Below are 13635 nucleotides of genomic sequence, written 5' to 3' on the forward strand. Positions count from 1 at the left end.
GTACCATATTATAGCAGCAGTGTTTGAGAGTTCTAGGTTCTCCGATACTTAGTATTCTTTTAAATTTTAGTCATTCTAATGGGTATGTAGTGGTATCTTGTGTTTTAATTTCAGGTTTTTAATGACTAATGATAGTCATTTTCAGGTGCTTTTCAGGTGCTTAATGATACTTACTGGCTACCTATAACATCTTTTGTAAAATGTCTGTTCACATATGATGCATATTTTCATTGTATTGTTTACCATATCATTGATTTATAATAGTTCCTTATATCATGGAATTAAGTGCTTGTCAGATATATATATTTTGAATATTCTCTCCCTGTCTCATTTTTAAAACATCTTAAGAAAAGCACAAGATCTTAACTTTGAAGTCCAATTTGTCAGTTTGTCTCTATAGATTAGTTCTTTTTCGTGTCCTAGTAAATCTTTTCTTCCTCTACAGATATTTTTGTCTATTTTTTTCTTCTAGGAGGTTTGTAGTTTTATCTATTAGATTTAGGTTTATGATATATTTCAAGTTAATTTTTGTAAATGATGTGGGTGAAGGTCGAGGTTAATTTTTTCCATATAGATATCCATTTGTTCCAAAGCCATCTACTGAAAAGATTATTTTCCCCCAAAATGGGACATTTTTCCATTTTGTGGAAATCAATTGATACTATAAGTGTGGGTCAGTTTCTAGACTTTGTACTGTTCCATTGATCCATTTGTCTCTAATACGCATTGTCTTGCTTACTATAGCTTTATAGTGTCTTGAAATCAGTAGTATATGTTCAACTTTCTTATTATTGAAAAAAATTAGGCTACTTGAATTCCTTTGCATTTCCAGATAAATTTGAGAATCAGTTTGTCAATTTCTGCAACAAAGCCTGCCGTGTTTTTTATTAGAACTGTGTTGAATCTATAGATCAATTTTGAGAGAATTTGATGTCTTAACAAAATTGAATCTTCTAGTTCATTAATGTGATGGATCTCTTTGTTTATTTAGTAGTTCTTTAATTTTTTTTCTTAGCAGTGTCTTGTAGTTTTCAACGTACAAATTTTGTACCCCTATGTATTTCATGATTTTTGTGTGACTTTTTGAATATTATTTTACATTTCATTTTCCAATTGTTTAAAGAGATTGCACCTCTTAAATGCTCCTTTTCACATCTATTTAATGGATTAATTAAAATATCCTTATTTCTTAAGCAGCTGGGTCTTACTATAAAAAAGAAGGTGCAGCAAATCCAGATCCAAAGTACACAGTCATCAAAATTAGTAACGCTATTTGTTTTCCATTGAAAATGACAAATTCTTCCCTAGGCCCTCCTCATGCTGGCTCTTACAGACCACATACATTGTGAACCTCTGGATGCTCTGTCCCAACATAGTGCTGTTGGAAGTTCTGCAAAAGGTGCAGAGTCCCAAGACATTAGAAATGGCAGCACCACACCAAGCCCTCCTTTTTTCATGACCTTATTTCTCAGTGTTAACAAGCCGAAAGGGCACTTTGCCAATCTAAATACCTTTTATTTAATTTGTCATGCCCTATTGCATTGATTATGACTTCTCATACAGTGTTGTTGAATAAAAGCAGTGAAAGAAAATATCCTTGCCCTTTTCCCAGTCTTAAGGGAAAGGTGTTAAATCTTTTACCTTAGTGAGATTTTGCAGTAGTTTTTTCATAGTTGCCATTTATCAGATTGTGGAAATTCAATTTCCTATTTGCTAGAGGGTTTTTTTTCCCCCAATAATGAATGAGTACATTTTTTTTAAAGATTTTATTTATTTACTCATGAGAGACACAGAGAGGGAGAGAGAGAGAAAGAGAGGCAGAGACACAGGCAGAGGGAGATGCAGGCTCCACATAGGAAGCCTGACATGGGACTCCATCACAGGTCTCTAGGATCACGTCCCGGACTGAAGGCACTGAGCCACCCGGGCTGCCCAGTAAATTTTTTTCAAATGCTTTTTTGCATCTACTTAGGTAATTACAAGTGGTTTTTTAATTATCTGATAAATATGATGATTTTTAATGTTAAAGCTACTTTGCATTTTCTTATAAACTACTTAGTCATGACTTAGTACCTTTTATATTTATCTATGAATTTTATTTGCTAATATTTCTAAAGGACATTCACATTTATGTTCATGAGTTCTATTCTATATTTTTCTTCTCTTATAGTGTCTTTGGTTTTCTAACAAGGTAAAGTTGGTCTCAGAAAATGAATTGGAAAATATTTCGTCTTCTATTTTCTGAAAGAGTTTGTGTAAGATTAATATTATTTCTTTGGATGTTTAATAAAATTAACCAGTGAAGCTACATGGACCTGCAAAAGCTTTTACTTAAAATTTTAATTTAAAAAATAAATATAAAGATACTCAGAATTCCTGTATCTTCTTGTGTTTCTTTTGGCGATTTGTATCTTTCAAGGAATTTGTCCATTTCATTTAAGTTGTCAAATTTACTAAAACAAATTTATTCATAATCATACTTTATATCCTTTAATGTAAGATCTACGGTAATGGCCCCTTTTTCATTCTTCATATTGCTAATTTGTGCTTTTTCTTTTTTTATTTGTTCAGTCCACCTAAATTTATCAATCTGTTGATGTTATCAAAAAACTTTATGTTGCATTGATTTCTCTGTTCAGTTGTTGCTATTTCATTAATATTTATGTTTTAGTATTTTCTTTCTTCTATTTGCTTTGAGATTAACTTACTTTTTTTTGCTTCTTAAGAAACAACCTTAAGTCATTGAGGTTTTTTTGTTTGTTTGTTTGTTTTTTAGATATTAAGTGATATAATGACATTCAGATTTCACTATAGGATTTAGAAGGATGTAATATTGAAAAGGATGGTTTGTTTTGTGCAGAATTGGCAGTAAGATAATTTAAACAGATGTTAACCTAGAGCATTTAATCTGAGGGATAATTTAAAACAATAACTTGGGCACCTGGGTGGCTCAGTGGTTGAGTGTCTGTCTTTGGCACAGGTTGTGATCTTGGGTTCCTGGGATCAAGTTCCCCATCAGGCTGCTCATAGGGAGTCTGCTTCTCCCCTATGTCTCTGCCTCTCTCTGTGTCTCTCATAAATAAATAAATGAAATATTTTAAAAAAATAAAATAATAACTTGAAATTTAATAGGATAAAATGTGTTTCAATTTAAAACACCAAGATATAGTGTCCTCATTCATTGTTTCCAAACTTTTTTCTTTTATAGCATAAGCATTATTTCCAAATATTTTGGCATTTGCCAGATGTCTTTTGACAATTTATTTTTAGTTATGTTCCATTGTGAGTTAGAGAAACATTCTCAGAATGACTTTAATCATTTAAAACTCATTAAGTTTTATTTTATGGCCCAACATAAAGTTTACTGGTAAATATTCCATGTATACTTGAATATATATTTCATTTTTTTGAATATATATTTTATTGTTGGATATAGAGTTCTAAAATGTTACTTAGGTCAAGTTAATTACTGGTAGTATTCAATTCTTTTATATATTTCCTGATTTTCTGTCAATTTGGCTATTACTCATGAAGACTGATGAAATCCTCAGAAAAATTACAAACTTGTCCATTTGTTCTTTTGGTTCTGACATATTTTGCTTCTTACATTTTGAAACTCTGTTTTTAGGTACATGAACATTTAGGATTATTCAATCTTCTCAATGAATTGACTCCATTTTTGTTTAAAATGTCTTTATCTCTGCTAGTATTTCTTGGCTAGAAGTCTGCTTTGTCTGATATTAATACGATTAATCCAGTGTTCTTTTTTTGTTTTGTTTTGTTTTTTTTTTTTTAATCCAGTGTTCTGATGATAATGTTTACTTTAGTGTTTGAACCTCTTTAACAGATCTGTATCTTTAAATTCAAGGCATAGATTTTAAAGAAGTGCAGAGTTAGATCTTGCATTTTTTATCAAGTATGATCATCTTTGCCTTTTATTTAGAGTTTAACTTCATTTACATTTAACATAATTATTGGTATGGTCAGATTTAAGTGTACAGCTTTGCTATTCATTTTCTGTTTCTGTTGGTTTTACGGTCGTGATGGTGGTTGTTCTTGTGGTTCTTCCTCCTCTCCCCCAACCCCACTTTTTTCTACACTGACTATTTTTAAGAATTCCATTCTTTTAGTGATTGCTTTAGAGTTCACAACATACAACTTTAATCTTTCCCCTTCAAATAATGTACTACATTGGACTCCTGGCTAGCTCAGTCAGAGGAACATGCAACTCTTGATTTTGGGGTTGTGAGTTGAAGCCCTGTGTTAGGTGTAGAGATTACTTAAAAATCTTAAAAAAAATAATGTAATACTTCATATATAAATTTATGGTACTGTATTTCCATTTTTCTTTCCCTCCTTTGTGCTCTTCTTACATCTCATTACCACATTGTTATAAATTCCACAATATATTATTATGTTTAGTTTGCAATCATCTTTTTCTTTTAAAGATTTATTTATTCATGAGAGACACAGAGAGACAGAGACAAAAGCAGAGGCAGAAGTAGGCTCCATGCAGGGACCCTGATGTGGGACTCAATCCCGGGTCTCCAGGATCACAGCCTGGGCTGAAGGCAGCACTAAACCGCTGAGCCACTGGGCTGCCCCAATCATCTTTTTAAAGAAATTCATAATGAAAAAAGTATGTTTTTAAATTTACCCATGTGTACCATTTTTGGTTCTCATCATTTCTTTGTTCATATCTAGATTTCCATCTGGTGTCATTTTTCTTCAATTTGTATAACTTTCTATAACATTTTGTATAGTGTATATAGGGCCAACTTAATGAGCAGACAATCAGTGTATAGGATCCTGCACTCAGAAGGGCCCTGTGAGGTTTTATGCTCTGTGGTAGCCATCTTGAAATTCTGATAACTTAATCTTTGAATTTGTGAGGGTTTTTTTAAAGATTTTATTTATTTGAGAGACAGTGCATGCATATGCACATGAGGTAGGGGGAGGGGCAGAGGGATAAGGAGAAGCAGACACCCCGCTGAGCAGGGAGCCCAATGCAGAACTCAATGCCAGGGCCCCAAGAGCATGACCTGAGCTGAAGGCAGACACTTAAATGACTGAGCCACCCAGGGTCCCTAAAGATTTTATTTTTAAGTAATCTCTACACCCACTGTGGGACTTAAACCCACAACCCTAAGATCAAGAGTTGCATGCTCTACCAACTGAACCAGCCAGGCACCCTTGATTTTGTGTTTCGTATGTGAAGTCTGATTGGACAATACAGTGTACCAGGATTTGAAGTCTCAATTCACACGGGGCCCTGCCTCCTGCCACCTCCTGAAGTTGGGTTCTCAGCTGCCCTCTCTCTTTTTTTGTCTTTTTCTTTTTAAGATTTTATTTATTCATGAGAAACAGAGAGAGAGGCAGAGACACGGGCAGAGGGAGAAGCAGGCTCCATGCAGGGAGCTGATGCGGGACTCAATCCCGGGTCTCCAGGATCACACCCTGGGCTGAAGGCGGCGCTAAACCACTGAGCCATCCCGGCTGCCCTCAGCTGCCCTCTCTCTAGCTAGCCCTGCGTGGCCCTTCCCTACCTACAGTCTGTGACCACTGTCACTCTGTTCTTAGCAAAAGCCTGGCCTGTCAGGGTTGAAGTTGCGCATGTACACTCATGGTGTCTTGAAACAGGGCATGACAATGGCTACCTCACTCCACATTGTCAGCACCATGGTATATCTGGTGAACAGCCAAGGGGAGGCCTTGGTTTTAGAGAGGTGAGCCTATCACCCACCCGATCCCGATTATCAAGTGTGTTCTGGGCAGAGGTTTATAGATACTTGGGGGTTACCTGTCTGGCACAAGTTGGGGAGGTGTGCCTGTTGGATGTCATTTTACCTTTCTGGGTTTCAGTTTTCTCATCTGAAAATTCTGATTAATCATTGCTTTCTGTGTACTTCCTTTAACATTCCTTGTAGTGCAGATCTGTGGTCAAGAAATTTTCTCCTTTTATTAATCTAAAATAATTTTATTTCACCTTCAGTTTTAGAAGTTATTTTTGCTGGACATAGAATTCTAGATTGATAGTATTTTCTTTAGTCTAAGGTCGTTATTTTTTGGCTTGTAGTTTGCATAGTTTCTTTTTTTTTTTTAAAGATCTATTTGTTTATGCATTTAAGAGAGAAAGAGAGAGAGAAAGAGGGACAGATATCTGGCTGTACTTCCCCAGACCCTGCCTCAGCCAGCGCCTGGCATGTTGTGTGGTGGCTGGCAGGAGGGGCATTCTGGCAGCCATTAGGCCCAAGGAAGCCTGGGCATGCCCCACACTGCAGCTAGGCTTCCAGGTTCCTGGGAGAATCTGTGCTCATTCCACAAATATCCCTAGATCTGACAGCTTCCTCTTGGCTGGTTCCAGGCCTGAACAAACCCTCCCTTGTTCCTTCCAATCTTCTGAATCTGGCTATTTCTCTCTTTCAGCCAGCCTTGAAGCACCCTTCAGGACAAGCCAAAAATAGGAATTGTTTTATTTTCAGTGATTCTGCATATAAGTTAAATGCTCTGATATTTAAAATGGCATTGCACACATGAATGGGAAAGTCATGCTAATTTAAATTTTTAAACTTAGAACTTTAGTAAATTAAAGAACACTGTGATGAATTCAAAGAGACTGCAGGAAAAAAGGAAAAAAAACTTCATATCTACCTTTAAAGCACTTTTCCTGCATTTTGAACAAGGGGCCCCACATTTTCAGTTTGCACTGGGACCCACGAATTATGTCACTGGCCCTGTCTGCAGGTCTGCTGCTCACAAATTTTCACAGCTTTTGTCAGTTGAAAATGTGTTTATTTCAACCCTCATTTTGAAGGATAAGTCTAGAATTCTGTATTCACAGACCTGTCCACCTCCCCTGTCAACACTTTAAATATTTTCTGTTGTATCCTGCTTACCCTTTTCTCTATATGTGATATGTAATTTTGTTGTTGTTGTTCTAGCCACTTAAGAATTTTCTCTTTGTCACTGATTCTCAGCAGCTTGATTATGGTTTGACTTGAAAAGGCTTTCTTTGTGTTTATCTTGTTTGAGATATGTTGACTCTTTTAAATCTACAGATTTAGAATTTTCATGAGATTTAGAAAAATTTCAGCTATTATTTTTTTAAAGATTTTTATTTATTTATTCATGAGAGACAGAGAGAGAGACAGAGAGAGAGAGAGGCAGAGACATAGGCAGAGGGAGAAGCAGACTCCATGCAGGGAGCCCGACGTGGGACTCGATCCCGGGTCTCCAGGATCACGCCCTGGGCTGAAAGTGGCGCTAAACTGCTGAGCCACCCAGGCTGCCCAGCTATTATTTTTTGAAATATTGTTCTGTCTTCCTTCCCCCTTCATGTGTGGGATTCCAAATGTATGTAAGGTAAACTGCTTGATACTGTTTTAGGAAGAACCTGGTTTGGGGTTTTGTTTTAGCATTAGCTTTTCTTCTCTCTGTGCTTCACTTTTGTTTTTAACAATTTCTATTGGTCCTTATTTTACTTCATTGATCATCCTTCTTCAGTATCTAAAATCTGCTATTCAAGGCACCTGGGTGGCTCAGTGGTTGAGCGTCTGCCTTTGGCTCAGGGCGTGATCCCGGGGTCCTGGGATCGAGTCCCACATCAGGCTTCCCTCAAGGAATCTGTTTCTCCCTCTGCCTGTGTCTCTGCCTCTCTCTGTGTGTCTCTCATGAATAAATAAATAAAATCTGGGATGCCTGGGTGGCTCAGCGGTTAAGCCTCTGCCTTTGGCTCAGGGCGTGATCCTGGGGTCCCAGGATCAAGTCCCACATCAGGCTCCCTGCGTGGAGCTTGCTTCTCCCTCTGCCTGTGTTTGCCTTTCTCTTTCTGTGTCTCTCATGAATAAATAAATAAAATCTTTAAAAAGAAAAATAAATAAATAAAATCTTTAAAAATAAAATAAAATCTGCTGTTCAGCCCATCCAGTGAATTTTTCATTTCAGATAGGGCATTTTTTTTTTAAGTTCCAGAGGCTCTGTTTTTCCTTTTTTCTTATATCTTAATTTCACTACTGATTATGTTCATGTTTTCCTTTAAGTTGATGAATGTATTTAAAGTATCTGACCTGAGATTTTTGTCTGCCAACTCTATTGTGTCTGTCATTTTTGGTTCTGTTTCTCTTGACTGATTTTTCTCCTGATTTTTCTCACTTTTAGGCTTCTTTACATGTTTTGTAATTTTGAATGGATGCTTCACATTGTGAATGTTACATTGCTGAGTGTCTAGATTTAGTTTTTAGTAAAAACTACTGAGTTTTATTTTGGTGGGTACTTTAGTTCCTTATGAATCAGCTTGATTGTTTTAAGACTTTTTAAAATTTTTTATTTATCTGAAAGAGAGTGTGAGCAAACAAGCATGAGCAGGCAGGAGAGGGGCAGAGGGAGAGGGAGAAGCAGACTCTCTGCTGAGCAGATAGCCCAATGCAGAGTTCGATTCCAAGAGTCTGAGATCATGACCTGAGCCGAAGGTCAGGTATTAAGATAAGCCATTAAAGCAGGGAAAAGCAGGCCCCATGCAAGGAGCCCGATGTGGGACCCCATCCCAGGACTCTGGGACCAAGCCCTGGGCCGAAGGCAGGCGCCAAACCGCTGAGCCACCCAGGAATCCCCCTGGAAATTGTTCTTTTCCCAGTAATTTGTTTCTACCCTTGTGAAGTGTTACCCTGTGCAGTATTAAAAACTTAGTATTCAAACAAGACTCAAGGGGATCCTATGTAGATTTCTAGAGCTTTTTCCCTGTTGCTCCCTCCTTTATGATATGCTGCCCTGAAAATTCCATCTTTCCTAACCTCTTCAAACTCCGATCTCTTAATCTGTAATTCAGCAAAGTTATCTTGTTCTCGGCTGTTTTCTGGAAAGAGCCTCCAGCATGAAAACTGAGCCAGCGTAGTGCCAGCCTCATTTGTTTTCCTTTATTCAGAGATCACAGTCCTGTATTACCTGTTATCCAGTATCTGAAAGCATTTGTTTTATTTACTATATAAGTAAAGTTTTATAGTTATATTGGGAAGACAAGTCTAGTTCAATGACTCTATTGTAGCCAGTAGTGAGTCTTCCTCATCCCTTTCATCAATATTCTAATTGAGGTATAAAATGCACATTAAAAATATTAATCATTTAATAGCATATCCTTGGGACGCTGGGGTGACTCAGTCAGTTGAGTGTCCAACTTGGTTTCAGCTCAGGTCTTGATCTCATGGTTTGTGAGTTGAGCCCACACCCTCCCACCCCCTGTCTGGGCTCCACACTCAGTAAGGAGTCTGCTTGAAGATTCTCTCCCCCCCCGCCATTTCTCACGCATGCCCCCCCAAATAAATATATCTTTAAAAGCATATCCTTTCATCAGTTTTTAAATCAACTTTTAGAATATTACACATTCTTCCTGTTTTGTCAGATATTTAATGTTTGATCAAATAAAATATTTAAAGGATTTGGAGTGAGAAGCTTTCCATGTAAGGCTTGAGTTAGTGAAATAGAGCATCAGCATTCTCTTTTCCAAAGAGAATTTCACCTACCCAGATGGACTCAAACTGATTTCTTTTCATATGCTAAAAACACAGAATCCTATATATAAGTTATATGATGCATTATATTTTAAGCTGATAAAACTTCTATTGATGTGTTTCTTGGATGAAAGTAAATACTAAGAAAATAAAAACCAGGAGACAGGGCAGCCCAGGTGGCTCAGTGGTTTAGCGCTGCCTTCAGCCCAGGGTGTGATCCTGGAGACCCAGAATCAAGTCCTGCGTTGGGATCCCTGCATAGAGCCTGCTTCTTCCTCGGCCTGTGTCTGTGTGTGTGTGAGTCTCTCTCTCTGTCATGCTCTCTCTGTGTCGCTCATAAATAAAGAAAGAAAAAAATTATTAAAAACCAGGATACATGATGAAGGATCACCTCTTTGGGAACAAAGAATAGAAAAAAAAAAAGTTTGGTTAGTGCTCTTTATTCCAGTCATGCTGTTTTATTATACTTTTAAAAGCATGCTTGATTTTTCAGATTTGTTCATCTTTTGTTCACTCAAGGACCTGAATGACTGTTGCTGTTGTTTTGTCTGTTGAGATGTCCACTGTGGTTATTGAGTGCTCTCCTGCCCCTTTAAATTGTGAGTCCTGCCTGCCTTAGTCATCTTTAATGGGTAGGGAAGTCTGACTCATTTCGTGGTATTAAGTTAGAGAAAAAAATTCTAAAAATTATTGAAGTTGTCATATTTTCTCAGTCTATGTTTTTGTTTGAACTGTTGCAGCAAACTTGAAGCAGTCTCTAGGAACAAATGTATGAGTTGGCTTTAGGAGTTTTCAAAAGATGCAGCTGTGGAGAGATCTAGGACTTGAAAACTGGGCCAGAACTTAGGGCTTAGAATGTTCATGTTCAACTTAGAACTTAGTAGTGGAGGTCAACCCAAGAAACTGGGGAGGTGGGAAGTGGGATATAAAGTATCTCACAGACCAGGAGAGCCCTTGGAGGTGGTGTTGGGGAGCAAGGTACCTCCCCAGTTGGACATGAGATACCTATAAGAAAACAATGGATGCAAATCTTGGTTTGGTGAGTGATTCTGATTTTTTAGATGGAACAGAATCAGAGTTTGTATATAAGAATAAGCAAGCCACATTATGAAGAGTTTAATCTGTCAAAAATTGGAATTGTGCAATCAGATAAAAGGTAAATTCTCTGTACTACCTATGTAGGTAATCTATCTAGTTAGGTGCATTAAAACTTTCCTGTTTCTGAAATCCTTTGTCCATGTTTTGAAAGCTACAGTATATTAATACATACATGTAGGAGCAAGTAGCATTTCTGTTTATAATGCCTGCTTATGTTAGGAGTGTCTTATGTTGCTATGCTACTCCATTGCCCCTGAAACACCATCAATACACATCATTCATCTTTGTGTGTGAAGTCCATAAATTTAGCATTTGTGGCTAGTGATTTTCAAGTTAAAAATTTTTTAAAAATATTTTATTTATTTATTCATGAGAAACACACACAGAGAGGCAGAGACACAGGCAGAGGGAGAAGCAGGCTCCATGCAAGGAACCAGATGTGGAACTCGATCCCGGGTCTCCAGGATCACTCCCTGGGCTGCATGCAGGAGGCGCTGAACCGCTGGGGCACCAGGGCTGCCCTCAAGTTAAAAATTTCTTTAGCCCTAGCAAATTTTATCTTTTTTCCCAGTTCAACACATTCATACCTTACATTCACATATTAATTTTTCCTTTTAACAAAGGAAAAGTAAAGAAAGCATTAACAATGACGGCTAGAAACCTCTACTAGGCTCCTAGGAGAGAGAAAAATACAGTTGACTCTTGAATGGCACAGGTTTGAATTGTTTGGGTTCACTTATAGGTGGATATTTTGCGATAAGTACAGTACAGCACTAAATATATTTTCTCATCTTTAGGATATTTCTTAATATTTTCTTTTCTCTAGTTTGATGTGAGAGTACAGTATATTTTTAAGAAACAGTATATAATACATAAAACATACAAAATATGTGTTAATCAGCTGTTAATGTTATTGCTGAGGCTTCCTACCATCTGTAGGCTGTTGGTAATTAAATTTTGAAGGAGTCAAAAGTTATACACAAATTTTCAACTGCGGGAGGAGGTCAGCACCACTCACCCTGGCCTTGTTCAAGGGTCAACTGTACTCCCATGTTGTCTGTAGTGAGGAAAATGTGAGTCTCAAGGACACCCTAAAATCCTTAGGAATCCTCTATAAACATCAGAAGCAACAAAATGATTTAAAGTTTTAATAATGAGCAGTAGCTGATTGTACCTTCAAACTGTATGCATTAATCTTTTTTTAATTTTTAAAAAATTTTTATTTATTTATGATAGTCACAGAGAGAGAGAGAGAGGCAGAGACACAGGCAGAGTGAGAAGCAGGCTCCATGCACCGGGAGCCCGACGTGGGATTCGATCCCTGGTCTCCAGGATCGCGCCCTGGGCCAAAGGCAGGCGCTAAACCGCTGCGCCACCCAGGGATCCCATTATGCATTAATCTTTTATCGAAGGCACTGTGTGGCCCAATGGTTGAGTGTCTGCATTTGGCTCAGGTCATGATCCCGGGGTCCTGGTATCAAGTCCCACATTGGGCTCCCCACAGGAAGCCTGCTTCTCCTCTGCCTGTGTCTCTGCATATTCTCATGAATAAATAGATGATAGATAGATAGATAGATAGATAGATAGATAGATAGATAGATAATCCACAAAAAATCTTTTATTGAGAGTTCTGGGCCTGGGTGCCAGATAGTGCGGGCAGGTCATGCGGAGCAGGGGCTGGGAGCTGTGGTGACGGTGGCAGCAGCCAAAAAACAAAAACAAAAACCAGGGTTCTGCAACAACAGTTTTGGTATTTCAGGGCTTTGGGGTTTTTTTCCACCCACATTAGTTTAATTTCTTATGATTATTTAGAATGGTTTTTTGTTTTTATTTTGTTTTTTTTTTTGCCTTAGATCCTCATCAAAGTTTATTTGCCAGCAAAGCTGGTTTTCCTACTGACTTGTAGGAATGGTTTAAAAGAAAGTTGGTATAACTCTGGGAAACGAACTAGGGGTGGTGGAAGGGGAGGAGGGCGGGGGGTGGGGGTGAATGGGTGACGGGCACTGAGGGGGGCACTTGACGGGATGAGCACTGGGTGTTATTCTTCTGTATGTTGGTAAATTGAACACCAATAAAAAATAAATTTATTATAAAAAAAAAGAAAGAAAGTTGGTAGAAGTCCTGGTTAGCAGTTGCCCTGCCTAGAATAAATTTTGAGTGTGAACTGTGTAGCAGTTTTGGTCAGCTGCTCTGACAGAACCCGGCCAAGATATTTTCCTGCCTGTTAATCAGGGTCCCACAGACAAAGCTCAAGGAAGGATGACCCCTGCCTCAGGAAGTTTTGAATCAGTTGCTATTTATAACCAGTATACAGTAGAATGTGAGATCAGGTCTTTACTCAACTAACAAGAATAGTTCTATGCCAAATTTTACATTTGAGGAAACATTTATGAGCCTAAATGAGTGAAGCCTGTATGGGAAGGGAAGGAATGTGACAGTGGCTGTAAGTATTTTTGCTGATTTGGGTCCAAGGTGTGGTGGCAGAGATGTGCAAAATTCAGTCAGTGATGATATTTTATTTATTTTTATTTTTTTAAGATTTTATTTATTCATGAGAGACACAGAGAGAGAGGCAGAGACACAGGCAGAGGGAGAAGCAGGTTCTCCCGCGAGAAGCCCAATGTGGGACTCGATCCCGGGACCCCAGGATCACACCCTGAGTCAAAGGCAGATGCTCAACCACTGAGCCACCCAGGTGCCCCAATGACAATATTTTAAAGTAACTGTTAAATAATGACACATTGGATTGTCATTAGCACTGCGCCTATGGAATCCTGTGCTGCTAATAGTAAAGTTGAAATAAGGGTGTGTTAAAATGAAAGCTAATATTTGTCTCCCAACATAGGGTAGAAGAAAGATATTAGGTATTGATGTATTTCCGGACTAAAGGGCTCTTGCTCTGGATGCATATATGTACTTTTTAGTTACTTGAGATGATACTTTGCTGGTCTTTGTTTCACTGAGAAGATTTCATAAAGAATTGATGTTGTAACATTGTATACTACTATGTGTAATCTCTTATAAAACCTCATTC

At 37.9% G+C, this 13635-nt stretch overlaps 1 protein-coding gene across 8 annotated transcripts in view; it reads left to right on the forward strand.

The window, feature by feature from the left end:
• DENND2C (DENN domain containing 2C) overlaps positions 1 to 13635 on the forward strand; it is an 83378-nt gene that overhangs the window by 29980 nt on the left and 39763 nt on the right. The window contains exon 1 of one of the 8 annotated variants that reach the window (XM_077842767.1): positions 12910 to 13044. The exons of the other annotated variants lie outside the window; for them this stretch is intronic. The gene's annotated coding sequence lies outside the window, so the exon portion shown is untranslated. Of the gene's footprint in view, positions 1 to 12909; positions 13045 to 13635 lie in introns of those variants that run through there. 8 annotated transcript variants of the gene reach the window in all.

The sequence above is a fragment of the Canis aureus genome, chromosome 12 (assembly GCF_053574225.1).
Source record: "Canis aureus isolate CA01 chromosome 12, VMU_Caureus_v.1.0, whole genome shotgun sequence".
Taxonomy (NCBI): Eukaryota; Metazoa; Chordata; class Mammalia; order Carnivora; family Canidae; genus Canis; species Canis aureus.